A 21906-nucleotide genomic window follows, 5' to 3' on the forward strand; every position below is an offset into this window, starting at 1 on the left:
ATAAGACAAAAAAACCACCAACAGATTGGGAAAGGATCTTCACCTATCCTAAATCAGATAAGGGACTAATATCCAATATATATAAAGAACTCAAGAAGGTGGACTCCAGAAAGTCAAATAACCCCATTAAAAAATGGGGCTCAGAACTGAACAAAGAATTCTCACCTGAGGAATACCGAATGGCAGAGAAGCACCTGAAAAAATGTTCAACATCCTTAATCATCAGGGAAATGCAAATCAAAACAACCCTGAGATTCCACCTCACACCAGTCAGAATGGCTAAGATCAAAAATTCAGGTGACAGCAGATGCTGGCGAGGATGTGGAGAAAGAGGAACACTCCTCCATTGTTGGTGGGATTGCAAGCTTGTACAACCACTCTGGAAATCAGTCTGGCGGTTCCTCAGAAAATTGGACATAGTACTACCAGAGGATACAGCAATACCTCTCCTGGGCATATATCCAGAAGATGTCCCAACCGGTAAAAAGGACACATGCTCCACTATGTTCATAGCAGTCCTATTTATAATAGCCAGAAGCTGGAAAGAACCCAGATGTCCCTCAACAGAGGAATGGATACAGAAATTATGGTACATTTACACAATGGAGTACTACTCAGCTATTAAAAAGAATGAATTTATGAAATTCCTAGCCAAATGGATGGACCTGGAGGGCATCATCTTGAGTGAGGTAACACAATCACAAAGGAACTCACACAATATGTATTCACTGATAAGTGGATATTAGCCCAAAACTTAGGATACCCAAGATATAAGATACAATTTGCTAAACGCATGAAACTCAAGAAGAATGAAGACCAAAGTGTGGACACTGTGCACCTTCTTAGAATTGGGAACAAAACACCCAGGGAAGGAGTTACAGAGACAAAGTTCGTAGCTGTGATGAAAGGATGGACCATTTAGAGACTGCCGTATCCAGGGATCCATCCCATAAGCAGCTTCTAAACGCTGACACCATTGCATACACTAGCAAGATTTTGCTGAAAGGACCCAAATATAGCTGTCTCTTGTGAGACGATGCCGGGGCCTAACAAACATAGGAGTGGATGTTCACAGTCAGCTATTGGATGTATCACAGGGCTCCCAATGGAGAAGCTAGAGAAAGTACCCAAGGAGCTAAAGGGATCTGCAACCCTATTGTTGGAACAACATGATGTACTAACCAGAACCCCGGAGCTCTTGTCTCTAGCTGCATATGTATCGAAAGATGGCCTAGTCGGCCATCACTGGAAAGAGAGGCCCATTGGACTTGCAAACTTTATATGCCCCAATATAGGGGAATGCCAGGCCAAAAGAATGGGAATGGGTGGGTAGGGAAGTGGGGGGCACTATGGGGGACTTTTGGGATAGCATTGGAAATGTAACTGAGGAAAATATGTAATAAAAATATTAAAAATTAAAAAAAAGTCTCTTTAAGGAAGTTATATATACAATTACTTTCTTCAAAAATGTTCTTTTCTTTAAAATAAAAACAGTAATAATAACAAATAAGAAACAACATAAATGTATGTATTATGTAAATATATTGTGTTGTAGCTTGATACAATAAATAATACTGCATTTCTAGTGTGAGCCATAATGGCTTGTTAAGACTTTTTCTGAAAAGTCATTAATTTTACATCAAAATGTATGCTTTTTTCCAAAGTCATTTCCAATCTGTGTAACTGACAGTGCTATTCGGTGCCTTAACACCAACACAGATTACAAGCAGCTCCTGCCTGGTCTAAATTTTGACCAGGATATTTCTTCTAACACAATGGCTATAAAGACTATTTTGAGGCAACAATATTTAGATCCATTTCAGGCAAACTGCTTCAATTACAAATTTGGCTATATCTAGAGCTGCCAGTGATATGCATGAAACTATTTTAAATACTTTAATTAATTTTAAGTTATGTATGTTGGGTATACATGTGTGTCTGTGGAAGCCAGAGGTATTGGATCTCCTGGAGCTGGAGTTACAGTAGGGTGGTTATAAGCAGCCTGATACGGTGATAGGAGAACTGAACTCGGGGCCTCTGGGAAAGTAGTATGTTCTTAACTGCTAAACCATCTCTCCAGCCCCACCACAGAATTATTTCAGTGAAAATATTTAATTTGACACATGAATTTCTTTGTGTGGTTCTGAATTGAATTTTATTTATTTATTCTGGTTTCCCGAGAAAGAGTCTCATTCTATAAACCAGGTTGGATTAGAACTCCATATGTAGACAAAGCTGATCACAAACTCATTCCAATCCTCCTGCCTCAGCCTACTAAATGCCCAAATTACAAGCATGAGCCATAAGGTCCTATTCAGATTCTAATTTTACATGAAATTACATATTAAATATTAAAGCTTTTTCTGATATTTACTATAAAATGTGAAGACCACATAGGAAGGCAACAGACTATACTGATTTTATATAATTTCAAAATGTATAGAGGAATAATATTATTATGTCTATTTATGTATTACACAGAAACATTATCAATTTTAAGGAAAATATTTATTTTGTATTATCATCCTCATTAATAATGGCCAACCAAAAAATCAGTATGAAAACACACTCTTTCCATTTAGAGAGTTAAATATAATTTCCCCCCCAAACCTATGGCTTTTTCTCTGTAGAATTTCAGCATTCAAAACCAGATTTTAAAATCTCAGAACTCTAGGATTCCATGATAGATGTTCTATTGATTGCAATGTGTATTTTGCAATAGTTTACTAACAAAGACTGTTTCCAAAATGCTGGTGGTTTCTGTCTCAGGTTCAGCTAGAGAGCTAGTATTGTACAGATACCACAGGGGCAGACTCTAGGTATAAATGACCAAGCTGGCCTCCCACAGACCCGTGTGTCCCTTATGCTCACCACTCCCTCCCCCTGGTCCATGGTCACTTGCCATCTTGCTTTGGAGAGCCAGCATCTACATTGCCCACCAAACATGTTCACACGTGTCCTGATGAACACGCTACAACATAAGATATATCTGAGGGGCAGAAGCAAGTCCACTGTACCCCCAGATGTCACTTAAAGACCATGTTGTTAAGATTTACAATCAATGCTGTCATGGGGGTCACAGGGAGGGGGTTTCTATGAGAAGTTTTAGCAGACCTTTTCAAAATATATGAAGCCAAATATTGTCTCAAAGATGTGTGAGTCATTAAAACAGTCTCCCGGGCATTTCCGGTTCATGCAGAAATGCCTACACATTGGAAAGAAGAAATGAAGAATCAATGCAGGAGGGAAAGGGAAAAGGAGGAGTTGGCCAATGTGAAGATGGGCACCATTCCTGGGGATCATAGCGCTCTCTCTCTCTCTCTCTCTCTCTCTCTCTCTCTCTCTCTCTCTCTCTCTCTCTCTGAGTGAAGAAATTATGAGCAGTCTTGTATTGAGATGAGATTAACTTTCCCTTTCCTTCAGTGATGTACAATTGAGTACAGTTTTGTTTGTTTGTTTGTTTGTTTGGTTGGTTGGTTGGTTGGTTGGTTGGTTTTGGTTTTTCGAGACAGGGTTTCTCTGTATAGGCCTGGCTGTCCTGGAACTCACTCTGTAGACCAGGCTGGCCTCGAACTCAGAAATTCGCCTGCCTCTGCCTCCCAAGTGCTGGGATTAAAGGCGTGCGCCACCACACCCCACCTTGAGTACAGTTTTTATAAACAGAGGAGAAGTCACCTTTACTTTTTGGAAAGTAATAAAATCAAACTGTTTTTAAATGATGGGGAAACACAGGGAGATAATGGGAAATGTTAAGATTTAATCACGTGGGGGTGAAAATGTAAACAAATTAAAATGATTAATTAAAAAAAAAAGGAGGAAAAAAATTTCCAACGGATCTAGGGGATCATGTCTGGGTACACACTTCTAATAAAACACTAATCTATGATGTAAACAGAAAGAAAAGAAGAGAAGAGAAGAGAAGAGAAGAGAAGAGAAGAGAAGAGAAGAGAAGAGAAGAGAAGAGAAAATCTACCAAGCAGATGAAACCAAGAAGTCCCCTTTTGATTACTGCATCTCCAGCGTGCTACCACCGGAAAGTGGACCATGGGTCTTCTGAGACACTGCAGTCCTAAGAAGTGGGAGGAAATAGGTGTTGATGTGGCTAAGATCTCCTTAAATAACCTGGGCCCCATGGTGATTCATTTGCTCAGCATTTTAAAGGAAGGAAATAATGGAACTATCAGCTTAAGACTCTTAATTCCTTCTGTAAATTTGGTACCATTGAATGGAAAACTCAGTATCCATTGTCTTAATTGAGCTCACAAATGTTTAGCATTGCCTTGATGCTCTGGAGTCCTTCCTAAGAGCAGATGATGTTTCTTGGCTCTGCTTGGAGGTCCCTGGGATAAAGTTAGCTTATGCTAAGCCGTCTGAGGCTTCATTGCCATCAAGAGTCTTTGTGTCAGTCTTTTTCATCACACAGTCTCCCAGGCACCATTTCAATGTTCCTGGTATCATCCCCATTTTCAATTCCTTTGTCACTAATTACGAAGACTGGGGAAACTGAAAAAGAAAAAAAAATACTTGAATGAATTTGTAAAGTAAAAGACAAATGGACTTTGTAAGAAGACTTCTGGGAATCCCTCTTTTTAAATGGCAGAGTAAGTATCTACCAGATATTAACCTCTTCAATCTCCCTTCTTTTTAATTGTTGGAGGTGTTCTACATAACTGAGGTACAGCCTCCAGATAAGTGAGGTGCCGTCAGATAGTCAAATGACTAAATTAAAATAGAGGCGGTGCTTGCAGAGACACAGAGAATATGGGATAGCAATAGGTTCAGGTCCCAGCTTTGCATCTTACAGTTATAGAAGTCTTCAAGTCTCAGAACCTTTTTAAAAACTCTTGGGTCTCGGGAGTAGCTCAGAGGTAGAGAATATGCTCTGCTTAGCATATGTGAGGCCTTGGATCAAAGCTCCAGCACCACGAATAAACCAGTGATACAGAGGTGCTTTTGAAGATGACAAGAAACAAACTGTCCATGCATGCCATATGGAAGATAGGTGAGCCGCATTATTACTGTTCATCCTTAGTGCCAACATTTCTACGGGTGTCTAGCACACTCAAAGTGATTCCTGCAAGCTGCAAATTTAATCCCAAGCGCATCTGTTTAAAGTGTTTGAGATAAGGTGTGATTAGTTCAACGTTTTAGATTTTAGATTTTTGAAACTAAAAAATCCCACCAATATTATGATCCTGCCTTCTGATACTCGAAATAAGCAAATGAAGGGGAAAAGAGTTCGGATCCCACAGCTGAAGTCGTGACTAATTAATTAACTAGCTCCCGAAGCTATTTGAGAAGTAGAAATGGGACTCTGCTAATTATGTTCACAGCGGAATGACTGCAAGTGAACAGTTTAAGGATGAAGGATTTATTTAGAATAGTGGTTTAATTTGTGCTTGGCCATAACATACAATAGCAGGAATGCACGGTGGAGGCTGTCTTTCATTAAGGAATGAAAGACAGGAAACAGAGAAGGAGCCAGGGACAAGATATCACCTACTCCCAGGGACCTACTTTCTCCAATCAACCCCCACCTCCAGAAGTTTCCAGAACCACCTAAGGCAGCGCCACTACTGGAGATGGAACATTTTAAAGATAAACCTGTGGAGTACATTCCATATGCAAACCATAACAGAAATGACGATAACCAGCTGTCAATCAAGTGCTCTGAAATGAGTGTGGATCATTCTAGAAGAGACATGGGTGAACTTTTCTATACAAATCAAAGTAGCAAAGGACCAAGATTTTTGTAGTGTGCATGTATCTGTTTTACTGTTCACCGAAGAGTAAGGACGTCTGCAAGCAATATAATATGGAGTGAATGTGACTGTGGTTCCATAAAAGTTACAAAAATAAAGCAACAGGCTGCATTCGCTGACAGATTGCTGTCTGATGGCCTCTGACCTACAACACATTGACAGAGTTTCTTAAATAAAGGAAGCATGAGAAATATAACTCCGAATCAATAGACCTTAGCTTGCTGTTAACAATGCTCTAGAAAACCAGGCTGACAATAAGAGTACTTGGGATGGGGGAGGGAGGAGGGTAAATGTTATTCTTGTGACTAATAGATTAAAGCAGTGTTTGATGGGGTAGTTCCTATTCAAGCCATAACACTGCAGGTTTCAATATCACCTTAGTAATAGCCAGGAAGTGTTAATCAAAGAATGGAATTCAAAACTACATTGGTTAAATAACAGTGTTGAAAATAGAAGGCACAACTGAAGTGGTGACGGAGCTTAAGTTAGAATAGCTGAAACCAAACCTCTAAGGAAAAAGGGAATGGATTCTAACCTGAAAAGATACACAAATTTCCCTCCAAACTCCGATGATTAACATGAAGTGGAACATCTTATTCATGCAAGCAATAGTTTTATATCAGCCACCATCTCCCTGAGACGCTACCCTTAAAATCAGAATCCAAGCCAGCAATAAGCTACAAAAAACCCCAGAAATGTTCACCAGTCTACCTGGCTGCATCAGGTCTTGTTGATAATGCTAGCCTCAGATAGAGCAAGGAAGTGTTCATGGAGAAAGTTACTTATGTATTTCATCTCCCGTAAGAACGCATTTTTAAAAATCGCCTTTAGCAATTGGAAGCCTGGACTATTTCCTTCAAAGTATGACAGATCCGGGTGGGGTTGCCAAGGAACACCAGTCAAGCATCCTCTAGGGAGATTTGGCAAGAAGTCTGAAGTCTGCATCTGTTTGGCAGGAGGTATCCTAGAAGAGAAAGAGAACTAGAAGACTTCTCAACCTTAAGTGTTAATGGAGCTATTCAAGTTCTCATTTGACATACTCAATTGAGCTAAATGGAGCACTTTATGTCCCCTAATGTTTATGCTGCTTCTTAGTGAGTTGGTTGTTTAAGAGGCACAGCTACGACTGGAGACACTAAAGTCACAGGACAGTACGTGAGAGTGCTGGGGTCACCATTTCACATCGACTTCCAACATCTGCTCCATTTGTACCACAACAGGTCAGGATTTCTGCAAGCCAGCTGAGATTTCCCAACATTTGGTTTCTTTTTGGCTTTCTCACCTGAACTTGTGCTTCAGGGAATGAGTTTAGAAAAACACACGCATACAATGAGCCGTGTGAGGGAAGGAGAGATTGAGTTATGAGAGATTTATGGATGGAATGTCTTAGTGGGCTTTCAGTTAGCAAGACAGTGAAATACCATAAGGTAGTTTAACGTCTTACCCTCTTCAGAGACACAGGCAACACAATTAACTCAGCAGTGTTGGGGTGGCTCTATCACTTCCTATACTTCATTCTCATAGAAAAAGAATGGCTTCTCACCTAAAGGATCCCAATACGGTAGTATACTAAAGCACACAGAATATGTGTATGTGTATAAGTATATAGAGTGCTACTTTTTAGTTTCATAAAGTACTTTATATCGTGTAATACAACTATAATAAACACAGTCTTGAGAAAAGCTTCATTTATTTCATTTGTCACTTTGTTTCTAGCTACTCCTTCCAGAGAGGCTTCAATTCTCACAAAGTAAGGTTGATACTTTGCGAAGGACTGAGAGGCTGACCTGGGTGAAAGCACATTCACACCTTTAGAAGGAAAATGTTAAGCACAGCAATGACACATATTACCTCCCTTGACCCAGAAGGGGAAATGTGTATGAGTTGTAACTGATATTGTACAAAATTCTCATGGAAGAAATAGTACAAAACTCAGAACTAGAGGATCCCATTAAAAATAAATCAGTAACAGCGAAAGGATAGCTGTGCCTTGACAAGAGATATTTTGTTTCATGGTTAAAGGAAAAGTAACTTTGTATTGAAACAAAGTTTCGCAGCTCTCCGTCGTTTACTTTCCATTGTCCTTCTGGCCTTTGCACTAAGTCTCACAGACAGCTCAGGCGTGAACGACTGGGATATATTCCACTTCACCAGTTGATGAAACAATTTCCTTTCACTCACAGCTTCGAGCAGGTCACCATCCCCAGGGTGGCCTCTTTAGTGCCCCCCTTATCAGGAGAAGACTCCTGGGCCTCAGCTTCAAAGGCCTCCTCCAGCCTTCCCAGCATTCCCTGCTGACCACTCAGTACTCTCCCAGCCAAGGAACCCATCATACATCCCTTTGATTCACTGCCCATCTCACTCGCATCCAGCATCAGCTCAGGCCACAAGTCTTCTCCCCTGGAGTGGGGCTCTACTGAACTGGTTAGGCTCAGTGGCCATCTGCTTTGCTCTGCAGATGTGAGCTCAAGAAGAGACTGACTATAAGATGGGAAGAGGTATGTTCAACAAGTTTCTTGTCCATTTTTTTCTTTTCTTTGTTCCATCTTCTAGACCTGTATGAGGAATAGGCAGGAAAAGAAACCTAGAGTATTCGCCTCCTATTAAAAACTCTACTCAGTTATTAGAGTGCTTAAGAGCACAGCACCCTGGTTTACACCCAGATCTTATAAAAAAAATTGCCTGTGATGATGCAAGTACTTAGGAAAGTGGAGCAGGAAGAACAGAAGTTCAAAGTCATCTTCAGCTAAATATCAGGTTCAAGGACAGCCTGGGGTTACTTGAGATCCTGTCTCAAAGGAAAAAAAAAATGAGGGAGACTGGGAAGTAGTTTAGCTAGAAAAATGCAGACCTTGACACAGGACCTACATTGGAGCTCCTGGACTCACATTACATAAGCCATGCACAGTGCCACAAACTTGTGGTCCTACTGGGAAGAAGAAAGAGGCAGCTCTCTGGGCCTAACTGAGAACCATTAGTCAACCTACTTGAAGAATTCCAGGCCCGTGAGAAACTGTCTCAAAATAAGGGTGAGTGGTGGTGTCTGAGGAACAACACTTGAGGTTGTCTGCTGACTGCTACACACACACACACACACACACACACACACACACACACACACACACATGCAAAAGAATAAGATAAAATAAATACACTGGTACACTTCATGACTACTCTGGGAGGAATTGCCATTGCTATCAGGTCAGAGATCCACGCCAGGGATGAAAGAAACCAGGACACTCAGGACAGTTCTGTAGTTGTACGGTTACTATAAGGCAGACAAAAACAACCTTGTCTCACATCATCAATGACGTGGCACCGAGCACAAACAGTCATGGCATCTAAGCGGGAAGCTGGGCATCAGATGCTCATGGAGGCTCCGTTGGCCTCTGACTTTGCACCACATGTCAAAATGATACCCAACAGTGGCACAGAGTGCTCCCTCAGTCACCATCCCTAACACTGAATAAATAGCAGTTCCCAGATAGAAGCAGCACGTTTCACTGAACGTTCTAACTGATCAGACCTTCCAGAATGGTGCAGAGGTTGGGATGTTACAGGTCCAAGACCTAATTAAAATTTATCAAACTGTATTGTCTTAGCAGATCTTGTTTTATCCGCCAATTGAAAGCTTACCAAGGCCATCAGACAGGATCAGAGGCCTATAGCTGGATTCCCACTTTCCTATAATGGCCTACTTTATGCTTCCAGCAATGTGCCTTGATTTATGGCTTTCTTTGTTCTATTGCTAATACAAAAAACTGTGATCAAACTATTACCAGGTTGAAACATGTAATCTGAAGCGAACTACATTCGTGTTTCTAGTCCGTGATCATTCATATTTGGCTCCAGAATAGAGGGAATATCTCTTATGCCTTTGAAGGCAAGAGGTGAGGTTTTACATCCACACAGATCACAGTGAGACTCCCTGCTACAACACAGATGTTACATTAATTCAGGGCTCTTGGTTTTGTTTTTGGTTTTTGGTTTTTTTTTGTTTTTTGTTTTTTTGGTTTTTTTAATTAAAGAAGATGCAATCATTTTCATTCAGAAATAAATAAACAATGATGGCGGTTTATGTCAGAAAATATGATTAGGTAATGAGCCTCAGTTTCTTTTTCTATAAAAGTAACAAGATATATCAACTAGGTTATATTGAAAATTAAAACAGGGCACATGCAATATCCAATACAGAAATGTGGTACCCCACTATGCATGCAGTCAACATTAGCTATTATTGTTGGCATCATTCTAACTATAGAAATTTTGTTTTATGTGGGCCTTGGTGGTATATATATACCTGTAATCCTAGCACCTTGGAGACAGGGTCAGGAGATCAACTCAGATTTAGAGAGCTCATTCATAATGAGCTGCAAGCCTTGCAGGCCAGCCAGGGTTCCATAGTAAGACCCTGTCTCAAACAAACAAACAAACAAACAAACAAACTGTTTTTAACAGATGGCAGAACATTGGCACTGTTGCAGACTAGCTAGCTATGATCTGGGAAACTCTGAGTTTTAGAGCAATGTTCATGTAATGTGTATGCGTTTTCTATTTTTAAGTAAATGTAATGATCCATGCTATCTTCATGGGCTTCCCGCTATTTCTCTAGTTACCCAAACCTAAAATTGACCCAGCTTACTTAATAATTAACATTACCGAGGGGAAAATACAGTATGAAGTTTGAGTGTTTCTTCAGCTGTGCTGGCAGGCTTCTATACATACAGAACCATCACCCATACTCCTGTGAGCCCAAGGAAGGCAGAGGGAGTCAGCCATGCTCCCACAAGCCACGCTGGAGGTGCTCCACACTGTTCCCTGCTCCTGTCTGCTTGTTCTGCCCTTTACCTTCCCTTTTCTTGGTCGGGTGGGAATTTTAGCCCATCGTGTGTTCTAAAGGACTCTCAAGTTTCTATTCACTTGGCCTCAACCTAGTCTCTGAAACCCAGGCACTTACACTCAGTGAGAGAGCCTGGGATTTCATGGATCCAAGCGTTCTTTCTTCCAAACTCTCATTTCCCCCCTGGTTTCCGTGTCGGTGAATGCAATAACCACCACTTTCACACTGTTAAAAAATAAAATGTCTGCTGAAAGAGTAAGACATTGAAAAGAGCTGTACGCCATGTATTGTCATGGATAGAAAAGAAATGCTTATCAGTTATAAACTATAAACAAATAAAATCTCATAAAATATAAGTAAAATTCTTATGAAAGAGAAATAATGCAAATCAGAAGTGAACAATGATTCTACCCTTTCCTTTCCCCAGAAGTTCATCAAATTCTCTGCTCTATGAATCGTTGAGAACAGGGATTTTATCAGTTCTGTTTCCTCCTGAACTCCCCCAGGGTGGGAAACAATATCCCACCCCTCGTCAAGTGGCTACTTCATAAACCTTTGGGAAAGTGTTATTTATTTGTGGTTGTGTGTATGTGAGTGTGCCTGCTTCTCTGTATGTGGGTCACATGAATTCATTGCCTGCAGAGGCTAGAGAGGGTGTCACATACCCTAGATCTGTGAGCCACCTGTCATCGATTCTGAGAACCACCAGTACTATACGAAAATACCACTGCTCTTAACTGCTGAGCCACCTCTCCAGCCCCTTCATAAACTTTCACAATGTACCAATGGCATGGTGTTGGTGATCTATAACTTTCTGTTGAGTAGAGTTGTTAAACAAAATTTATGAGAAACCATCCTTTGGGCTGAGTTCCTGTAGAAAGCCCCATTGGGCAGAGCTACGAAAGTGAAGTCACTCATGCTAAATTCCACACAAGCAACTCAAACTGCAGTTATGCATCTGTAGCCCCAAATAGATCAGGTTTTCCTAAAATAGGAGATCCTGGGGTCCCCATGTCAGAGTAGTAAGGATGCTCTTCTGAGCTTCAAACCCTTAGAGAAGGCTCATCTGAACTAAGCTGATGTTAGACACTCAGTTTCCTCTACAGATATATGATGCTGTCCCCACCGAATGTCCCCTGCTCTGCTACTGCCCTGGGGAGCTCTCATTCCATTTTGCAGATTGGAAGCCATCCAAATCTGTAAAACACAGACACACACACACAAAAATGATTTAAAACTAAATTTAAAAGCAAAAAATTCTCCCGACAGTAGGAACCAGCCAGCTCTGTTACAGACTCTGTAGACCTCTGTTCCCAGGTCCCTTGCCTTTTCCTTGCTGTCCTGAGGACTATTGATAAACAGTGGGCACCTCTTGAGTAGAATATAACCTGCCCTTATTTATTTATTTATTTATTTATTTATTTATTTATTTATTTATTTATTTTGGTCTCCCAGTCTTTTTGGCTTCCAAAACCGTGGTTAGTTTGTGCTGTAAGGGACATCACATGACCTTGGGTTGGGTACCAAGTATTATTTGAGAGAGCATCTGACTGTTGATCTCGTGAGAGCTGATGAGTCCCTGACAAAAGTAGAAATTACAACAGAAACTTTGCCCAAGCATGCACCTCAACCTGCCTGCCAATGGACATGGCCTCCTTACCTGCAACTGTATAGCGTTTTGAACTTTGTATACTCTGACCACTGCTTACTGGAGAATTGGAACACTACAGCCCGGAGTGACAGTTGCTCTTGCTTGTATTGTTTGTAGGACTTACCTGACTCCATGATGGAATGTCTAAGGACCCACACGTGTTGAGGTATGGATTGCTGCCGTTATGTTCACCATCTCAGTGACAGTGTCATACCTTGATGGCAGCATTTCCCAACACTATTACCCATCCCCTTAAATTGCTCTGCCCCCTCTCTTTGGGCTTTTGAGGGATTGTGATATGGCTGTCCTGTTTAAGGTTGAGCTTGCATCACTCACGTGTAGTCTGAACGTGAAAATGTTCTCTTCAGGCTCATTCATTTGAATACTTGGTCCCTAGTGTGTTGTCCCATGCTGTGTGGAGAGGTTTTAGCAGCTTTAGGAGTGCGGGCCAGGCTACGTGAGGAGCCAGCCCTCGAAGGCTATAGAACCCTTAGCTCTGGCACAGCCTCGTTGACTTCCGACCCAGTGGGGTGTGAGCCCAGCACTGCTTCACTGCTATGGCTGTCTCCGTGGCCGCCTATGTGAAACTGGGAGCCCAGATCAATCTTTCCTCCCCCCGTGTTGATTCTGCTACGTATTTTGTCACAGTGGTGATGAAAGTCATCGCCTTGCTCTGTTTTTGTAGAAATGGGAAAGACCCAGAGAGGAAAGACTGTATTTCAGAAGTGCATCTGTTAGGCTGTGACCCCCACCACTCAGTTTTGTTTGTTTGTTTTGTTTTGTTCTGTTTTTAAGATTTACTTATTGTGGACAGTGCTCCACCTGCATATATGCTTTCACGCCAGAAGAGGGCGCCAGATCTCACTGTAGATGGTTGTGAGCCACCACATGGTTGCTGGGAATTGACTTCAGGACCTTTGGAAGAGCAGTCCCTGCTCTCAACCTCACTAGCCCACACCTCTCAGCTTTGAATCCTTATCTCCCTATAAATTTAACTGGATCCTGAAGTTTCCTCCAGTCCAATTTTCTCACATGAAATCACGAAGAGCAAGAACTACTCGCTGCTAAGTGCCTGTAAGCTGAAGCCAAAGACCCTGATGTAAATTTCAGGGCGCAGTCCTTGTGGACTGTGGACATATGCAAATGAGAACAAGTATGCAAACAATGGACAGCAATCCTCACGTCCAAAGCAGAGAATGCAAACTGTGAATCAGGACGAGAAACTGAACCTCTTCACCTTGCGTCTCATACCCTCCCGTGGCCTCGCTACCCTTATGGCTTCCATGAGACATAAGAATGCTACAGTTTGAATCTTCCAATCAGTCATGTCTGTGGTCAGCATGACAGAGAGTTGAATCTGTCACATCAAACTTGAATTTTTCCACAACCCAAGAGGCCCCTCCGACTTTACAGGGGCTATTTTAGATGGATTGAACCCTTCTTGCTTTACTGGAGTCCTTTTTATAGACGGCAGACTTCTGAGCCGTTTGTTGGCATCTTCTGCTTTAATTGAGCATGATCCTGAGATGTAGGATCTGCCACCCACCAACTGAAGGAGAGGGAAGTCTATGCAGTGGCTGATACTTCTTGCTATATATGGATAAGCATGCTGATAACTGCAGAGAATCAGCTGCAAAGCTCACTTCACTGCAAAACTTAATACAAGGTCTCTTCAACTTGGTCAGATAAACTTTTTACCTGGACCATTTTCTATCGGTTCGATTTTGCTTGGCTTTATAAAGACGCTGGCAAACTCTACGCACTTGATATCACCCTCTGAGTAGGCACAACAGTATTACCTATGGTACCGTGACCGCTCAAATACTTTCAATGTCTGGAATCCTCTCATCATTGAATGTAAGATGGTTTGTCTTCGGTTGGGGGTGACTGGATCAGAAATAAATGTGTGGGTGTGGGGGTCACTGTTGCCAGGAGACAGCATGCTGCAAGGGGAAGTTGGAACTGAGATTAGTGCAAGAGCCCTAAGATTTGTTCATACCTAACAGAAATAGGGAAATTATAATACAGTTAACAGGGAGACCATTGTTTAGACTTAGCCTGGTCATCAGCTCCAGTGGACCAGGCTAAAGATTGAAACAGTATCATTCATGCTAAGTGCCGAATAAACAAACTGAATCTTAAGAGAGGATAGGTTCCCTCCTCTCCCAAACAGACCAGGAGCTTTTGTTTTGTTTTTTTGAAAAAAGGCATCTTAATAGAGTCCCCTCTACTTCAGTCCTTAGAAAAGGTAACCTAATGTCGGTCGGCTAGTTTCCCTCCTATGGCTGACTCCTTTCCCACCTTATAAAACAAAGTCTGTTACCCCTGACTCTAGCTGCATATGTATCAAAAGATGGCCTAGTCGGCCATCACTGGAAAGAGAGGCCCATTGGACTTGCAAACTTTATATGCCCCAGTACAGGGGAACGCCAGGGCCAAAAAGTGGGAGTGGGTGGGTAGGGAAGTGGGGGGAGGGTATGGGGAACTTTGGGGATAGCATTGGAAATGTAAATGAGGAAAATACCTAATAAAAAAAATTTACAAAAAAAAAACAAAACAAAACAGAGTCTGCATCTGCTGCTTCCTGGTGAGAGCTCTCATTCTGTTTTGTTGGATGGAGGCTGCCCTAATTGATAAGTTACAAATAAAGCAAATTAGATCCATCACTAAATTTGTTTTAAGTCTGGTTTTTTTGGCCAAGTAAATGCATTTCCTTAAGCTATGTTCTGAGGGGGAAAAATGTGAAATTAATTCTCTTCCACTTAGCTCTTAATAATACTGTAATTTGTTCAGATAAACAAAGCTTTTAAATCATATGAAATAGTTTTGTTTTCCTCCAGAACAACAGTCCACTGTTTGTTTTATTGCCATGTTCCAGTGTTAATCCTCTGGCTGTTGAGTTTCACAGTTAAGCAAGTCATTTTGCAGTCTTCAGATTATATCCTTTAAAATCTGCAAATCCTCTGTTCAAAAGTCACACTTAGCAGGGAGTCTTAGGAAATGTCAAATGGAGAAAATTGGAAACAGCTTAACAACCAGAAGAGTAATATTTCACAAAATGCTATGAAGTAAAAAAACTCAGACCCCAGGGGGCCACATGCTGGGTTAGGAAATTTGAGAAAACTTTAACCCTTCAGGAGTCTCTCTACACTAGTGTGTGGACAAAAGCATTCCCCAAGACTTTGGAGTGGTCAGTGTTCATCGGAAATGCGGAAAACGCGCTGTGCTTCCCTCTTGAGTTGGTTCTAAGGGCAGGTGCTTAGGTTTGTTGGTAATATGGAACCCTGCTCTAGTCCTTTCTTGGTATCCAGTCTCCAGTCCAATCAGCTTGCACTGCTATGCTTCACAAAAATAGCACAGATATGCTATGAACAGCAGATGAATAAATGGTTGGTACCCTCATGTCTGCATCTGCATCTAGCGTCCAGAATGAGAGACTTTTTGAAATAAAAATACTCTGAGGCTCTTTTATTTTTGCCACAGCCGTTCTATCCTGGGCAGATCTAAACATTCACATTGCCTTCATTTAGAAGCCATCCATCCAAATGACTTATTTTCAGTGCAAATTCTTCGCCTAGATTAAGTCAGACATCACTGACATCTTGTACAAGATGAATAAAACCAAGCCTCGAGACTCCCGCCTACCAGGTTGACGTCAGCGATTCTAAAGCAAACAGCTGTATTTTTCCTCTGCCCTGTTTTAACATTTCACAAACAAGCAATCAAGGAAAGAAAGAAGAGAATATTTGCATGAAGACGCAGAGAGAAGCTGTCATTCATGCGCAATCTTACCTGATCACTTCCACGGATAATGAACGCTATTCTATTTATATGCAAGGCATAGTTTATGTGGATTTGTATTTCACTAACCTGTCTTCGCAATTACTCAGAACTTTTCTGTTCTTGGTGTTTTCCAGGTATATCACTGTAAAAAATTGCAGACTTCATCATACATGCGCCTGCGTACAAATACAGATCATCATTTTTAAAGGATGACCAGAACAACAACTACGCCAGTTGTCACCTCCTGACAATGGAGTACATTTTCATTAAGCAAGCGAATTGAGTATTGAGTACACAGTCAGCGACAGTTTTATATGTGTGGGGTGTGTGTGTGTGTGTGTGTGTGTGTGGTGTGTGTGTTATGGCACACACATGTCATGTGGCCTGTGTGGAGGTCAAAGGACAACCTCAGATGTCAGTCCCCGTCTGTCTTTTGTCTTGTTTGAGACAGCCTGTTGCCATTTGCATGTCAGACTAATCACACACCGAGCTTCCCAAGATTCTTCTGTCTCTGCCTCCAGTTTCACCAGGGTCACGCGTCGTCGGAAGCCACCATCAGGGTGATGTCCTCAATATTTTTCTCTTTTGTCACCTCTCTTTTTACAATGCCCCTTTCCAACTGACCAAAGGAAAGGCACACTCCTTACTCATTCCCAACACAACACTGAACATTATCCTGGGACTAACAACATCTGGGACCCTAAGCACACACAAAAAACCAAACTAGCTCCCACTTAGCTTTCTTGCCTTCTCATCCCCAAACGTTGTCAGGGAATATGTTCTGCCGTACTTCAGAGTGAGGCTGAAACAACACAGACAGACAGAGGAGGCAACGAAACTCCTGTCAAGCAAGGCATCCTTTGTTTCTTTGGTTTTCAGTCTCTTTGCCTGCCAGTCTGTCTGCCCACGTATACATTAAAACTAGAAGTGAAAAGTGAGGTTCCGAAGCTGCCAATTATTGCTGAGGCTAAGTAAGACTGTTCTGCTTTGCCTGGCCCTTGGCTAACATTAAAAATCAATGCAATAGACACAGCGACGATCCTCCATGCCTAGCAAAGAAAGAAGAGCAGAAAGAGCACAGAGTGATGGGAAATGTTCTTGCTTTCTTATCTGTATCTCCCAAAATGTAATGAGGGTGGGATAAATGTGGATGTGGGCAGCAGGTGGTACCGAGTGACATAGGCCATCCATATAAATATTCCATGCCTATAAATAGAGGAGAATGGTTGGCTGAGTCAGAGGAAGGGCTCCAGCAATGCAGATGGGATGGGGACCCTTGGCAAGGCTTTTGGCCGTGGAGTTTCTCTGGAAAAGAGCCGCAGTCCCGAAGCCGCATATGTAAAGAACAATAGGAACAACAGCCAAGGTTGGTATTGGCCCTGGTCAGCTGAAGGGTCCACAGGTCCAGAGAAATACAGCAAAACCACAGAAAAAGAAGTCATTCAAGAGCAATTTTCATTGTTTTCTTTTATCTTTTTTCATTACTATTTCATAACTTTAATTTTTCTACTACTAGGAATCACAATGTGAATGTCTGCATTTTTCGATGGTCTTAGGTAACCCCATGTAAAAGGATCATTCGGTCCCCTAAAGCAGTGACAACCCACAGATTAAGAACCACTGGCTTAAGGTCAAAGATGTGGAGATGGTGCTGCTCTGAGATGGCCTACTCGGCCATCATTGGGAAGAGAGGCTCTTGGTCTTGCAAACTTTATATGCCTCAGTACAGGGGAATGCCAGGGCCAAGAAGTTGGAGTGAGTGGGTAGGGGAGTGGAGGGGGGAGGGTATGGGGGACTTTTGGGACAGCATTTGAAATGTAAATGAAGAAAATACCTAATTTAAAAAAAGAAATAATCAGCTAAGGATATTTAATGTTTAAAAACTCATATTTTCTTTTATTTTAATTAAGTATATATCCCCCAACCCCCTCATGCCCTATCCCTCCCCCATACACCTTTTCAAGTTCCTGGAGGAGCAATAGTTGTTAAAGGACTGGCCCAAGTCCTGCCTTATTCTCCAGGCCTGCAGGCATGCACATGAATTGTAGAGAAGCAAAGGTTTGAAAAATTACCAAGAGTGTGGTCCACAGTCAGACACCAGTCTACTTCCAGGAAAAGTCCTGCCATGGAATTAAAGTCCTCAGGGGTCAATGGGGCATGGGAGCTGAATCTAACCAAGCCAGGTGACACTGGATTAAATCAAGCACATGGACAAAGGCAATGAGATCTCATAGTCACACAATACCATCAAACTTCTCTCTCTCTCTCACACACACACACACATATGCACAGAAACATACACATCACACACATATACACATACACATATCACATATACACAAATAAGCATTTTTCATAACTACAAGCAATAGTTTCCTTAACTGCAAGAACCTGGGGCAAGGAGGGGAAATACTAAATATCCTTCAACACGTGAATGAATAAATGAATTGAAATCCATCACACAGGGGAATCTTACTGAGTATTATAAAAGAGTAAATCATTGATACATGGGTAGCATGGTGGAATGCTGAAGTTACCATGCTAAGTTACAGAAGATAGCTTCAGGGTAGCCTAGGGTGTGAGTCTGTATTTATGGAACACAGCAGAGGAGCAAAAGCATGGGGCCTGGCTGGGTGATTCCCAGGGGTTGCAAGGAGTGCAGGGGTGACAGGGCAGAGATAGAAGATAGCTGGGAGTGTCTTGAGAGAACTGTTTTATAACTACCTGATTGTTAGTGGTTAGAAAAATATATGGAGGGGCTGGCGAGATGGCTCAGCAGGTAAGAGAACTGACTGCTCTTCCGAAGGTCCTGAGTTCAAATCCCAGCAACCACAAGGAGGCTCACAACCACCCATAATGAGATCTGACACCCTCTTCTAGGGCGTCTGAAGTCAGCTACAGTGTACTTACATATAATAATAAATAAGTCTTTGGGCCAGAGCAAGCAAGGACTGAGCGATCAAGGTTGACCAGAGAGAGCAGAGGTCCTAAAAATTCAATTCCCAACAACCACATGAAATCTCACACCACCTGTACAGCTACAGTGTACTCACATACATTAATAATAATAATGATGATGATGATAATGAAAAATATATGGAATGTTGAAACCTATGGAACAGTTCACAAAATGGTGTATCATATTATATGCAAATTTAAAAATAAAAACTTAGGTTAACCCATCACTGCCAATGCACATTGTTGATCAATAAGCTTGCCATGTACACCTGAGTGCAGGTATCTGTGGGGGAGGGGAATGTACACATTGTATTGATATCTGTGTATGGATGGGGAGGGGAATGTACACATGGTATTGATATCTGTGTATGGATGAGCGCACGTGAGTGCAGGCGACTGTGGAGGCCAGGGGTGTTAGATGTCTTGGAGGTGGAGCTACAGATAGTTTGAGCTGCCAAGAATGGGTGCTGGAAACCGAACTCAGGTCCTATGGAAGAGCAGTGGTCATCTAATCCTTTGAGCCACCCCTCCAAACCCACAAACCTGGTCTTTAAAAACAAAAACCCATCAAAGAAGACAAATATCCAAATATTAACTCCCAATTCATCTCACATTAATTATGAATATTTTCATATACTTAAATCAAAATTACTGTGATAGGTTAATAAAAGAAACTATTGATACTTAGTTCTCATAAGATAGAGAACTATTTTAAAGGCAGTAATTTATATTTTTCTACATGGTGTTCTTTCAGAGATTATTAATTCTACTAGATATTGAGTCCAAATGAAATTCTATAGGAGTGAAGAAATAGAAATGAATTCAGACAAAAAAGCAAGAGATCACTGTAGTCCAGATCCAAGGACTGCTTGATCTTAGTGAACTTGTCCTACACACACACACACACACACACACACACACACACACACACACAGAGGAACCTGTCCTCCCCAGACACACAGACAGGAACCTGTCCTCCTATGTGAAAGGGAAGACAGGAACAGTGCTTCTGCCTGGGATACGGTATGTCAGATAGGACTAAGAGAGTTAACTATCAGATGGGATGTGAAGCTAGATTAAAAATTGAAATTGATGATGGTCTGAATCACTTAGGATATAAATAGCAACACCCTTACTGAAGAGTTCTAATTGGACCGTCTATCAAAATAGGTTTAGAATTGCACCATGTTTATGTCGAGAGTTTTTGCTGTCATTGAATGCTCTCGCATTTTATTGGAACCTGAATCATAAATAAAATTTCTGATCTGGAGAAAAACACTGAGCCAGGAGAAGATAGATGTCCTTGGGATCCAGACACTGAGTACAACGGTAAGGAACACTGGGGCCAACCTATGGTCCTGACTCCCTGATGTCGGTCAGCCTCTTGTCCAGAGTGTGGCAAACGGGCATGAGTGAGGAGAGCTATTCTCCAGTTTCATTTCAGAAAGCTCTGTACTACTTGAAGCAAAGCAATACTTGGCAGCGAGTAGAAACCTAATTTACTCGAACAATCTATACACAAGAGTGACCGAGCCCAGAGGGAACAGGCGGGCCCAGGCTCAACAGGAAAGAGGTTTTATTGGCCATGCTTTTCCAGCCTGGGTATGTGCACAGCAAAGACAGAATGAGACTGTGGTTCTCACAGACCCATCATGGTCCAATGTGTGCAGGTTCACTGCTCCATGGATCCGAAAGCTGTCAGAGACGAGATGGTTTCAGAAAATAAGTTTCAATGCAGAGCAAGATCAAATTCTAATCCCAGAAAAGTTCATTTAGACGTTTCTCTCTTTTGCCTCTGCTGTTTGTTTGTCTTGGTTTAGTTTGGCTTGGTTTGGTTTTCTAGTGACAGGACATTCTATGTAAATAAAGCTGGCTTTAAACTACTCCATGAGACCCCCAAGTGCTGGGGTTTTAAGCATGCATGGCTGGCTTGGAAGTTCTTCAGAAGAACTGACCCACGGATAAAATAACAAGAGTCGATTTTACTTGCGTAGTATTCTCCCCATCTTCCCTTCACCTAGAATACCCTATGTTACAGCCTTACAGACAGGTGCTGGCAGGTACTGAGAAATATATGTGTATATATATGTATATATACACTCATACGAAGACATATGCACTAGTATGGGCAAATGAAGCAGACTAGCTGGAGCCCAGAGTGCAAAAATTAAAGTCTCAAGTAAGAAGACAGGGAAGTGACAGGATCTGAGGAGGAAGAACAGGGCATCTGCAGAGCAGGGCCACAGAAGACTGTCCAAACTGAGCTCTACGTGACTGTCACTTCTCAGATTGTGTCACACAGCAGTCTAATGGAGGACTCTTGGGTTTGTCTCCTCTGGTGGTCTTAATGCTGAATGAAATATGTAGAGTTTAGAATTTTTTCCAGGAGGGGAAGATGAAGGTTCCAGGGATCCTCTTTTGCTGCTGTATGGAGATTCTAAGCAGATCAGGCTGGCCTTGAACTCTTTCCATGGTCTCCCGAGTGCCTGGGTTATAAGGTAAAGGTGAGGCAGAGAAGCAATACAGGTAACAGTGGTCTTGTTCTTTTAAACATGGATCAATTCTTGCAAAGACTTTTTCAAGCTGGCTGAAGCGGGTGTATGCTTACAATCGGTCAAGGCCAGCCTGATCTACATTCTGAATCTTACCTGAACGCCAGGAGACAAGAAGGCAGCGAGGGAGCCAATAAAGGACAAGAAGGGAAGCTCAGAATGGACCAGGATGAAGTGGCTCAGGCAATGGCTCTGGAGATACTGATCAATTACTGGTTGATTCACACATGTATTTCTATAGGACAAAATCCCATAAACTTTGCCCAAGTTAGTGTGAAGTTAAGCTTTGCTAAAGTTCGTGTGGGGAAAACAAGGAGATTCAAGAAGAACCCAAGTTAGGGTCAGGAATGATGAGACTAA

The 21906-nt window shown here is 41.9% G+C and overlaps 1 protein-coding gene across 2 annotated transcripts in view; it reads right to left on the reverse strand.

Annotated features, from left to right (window-relative positions):
• The window catches only part of Corin (corin, serine peptidase), a 214384-nt gene that overhangs the window by 89919 nt on the left and 102559 nt on the right, over window positions 1–21906 (reverse strand). The window lies entirely within an intron of this gene.

This window comes from Mus caroli, unplaced genomic scaffold (genome assembly GCF_978045245.1).
Source record: "Mus caroli unplaced genomic scaffold, Mus_caroli_1 scaffold_4, whole genome shotgun sequence".
NCBI lineage: Eukaryota > Metazoa > Chordata > Mammalia > Rodentia > Muridae > Mus > Mus caroli.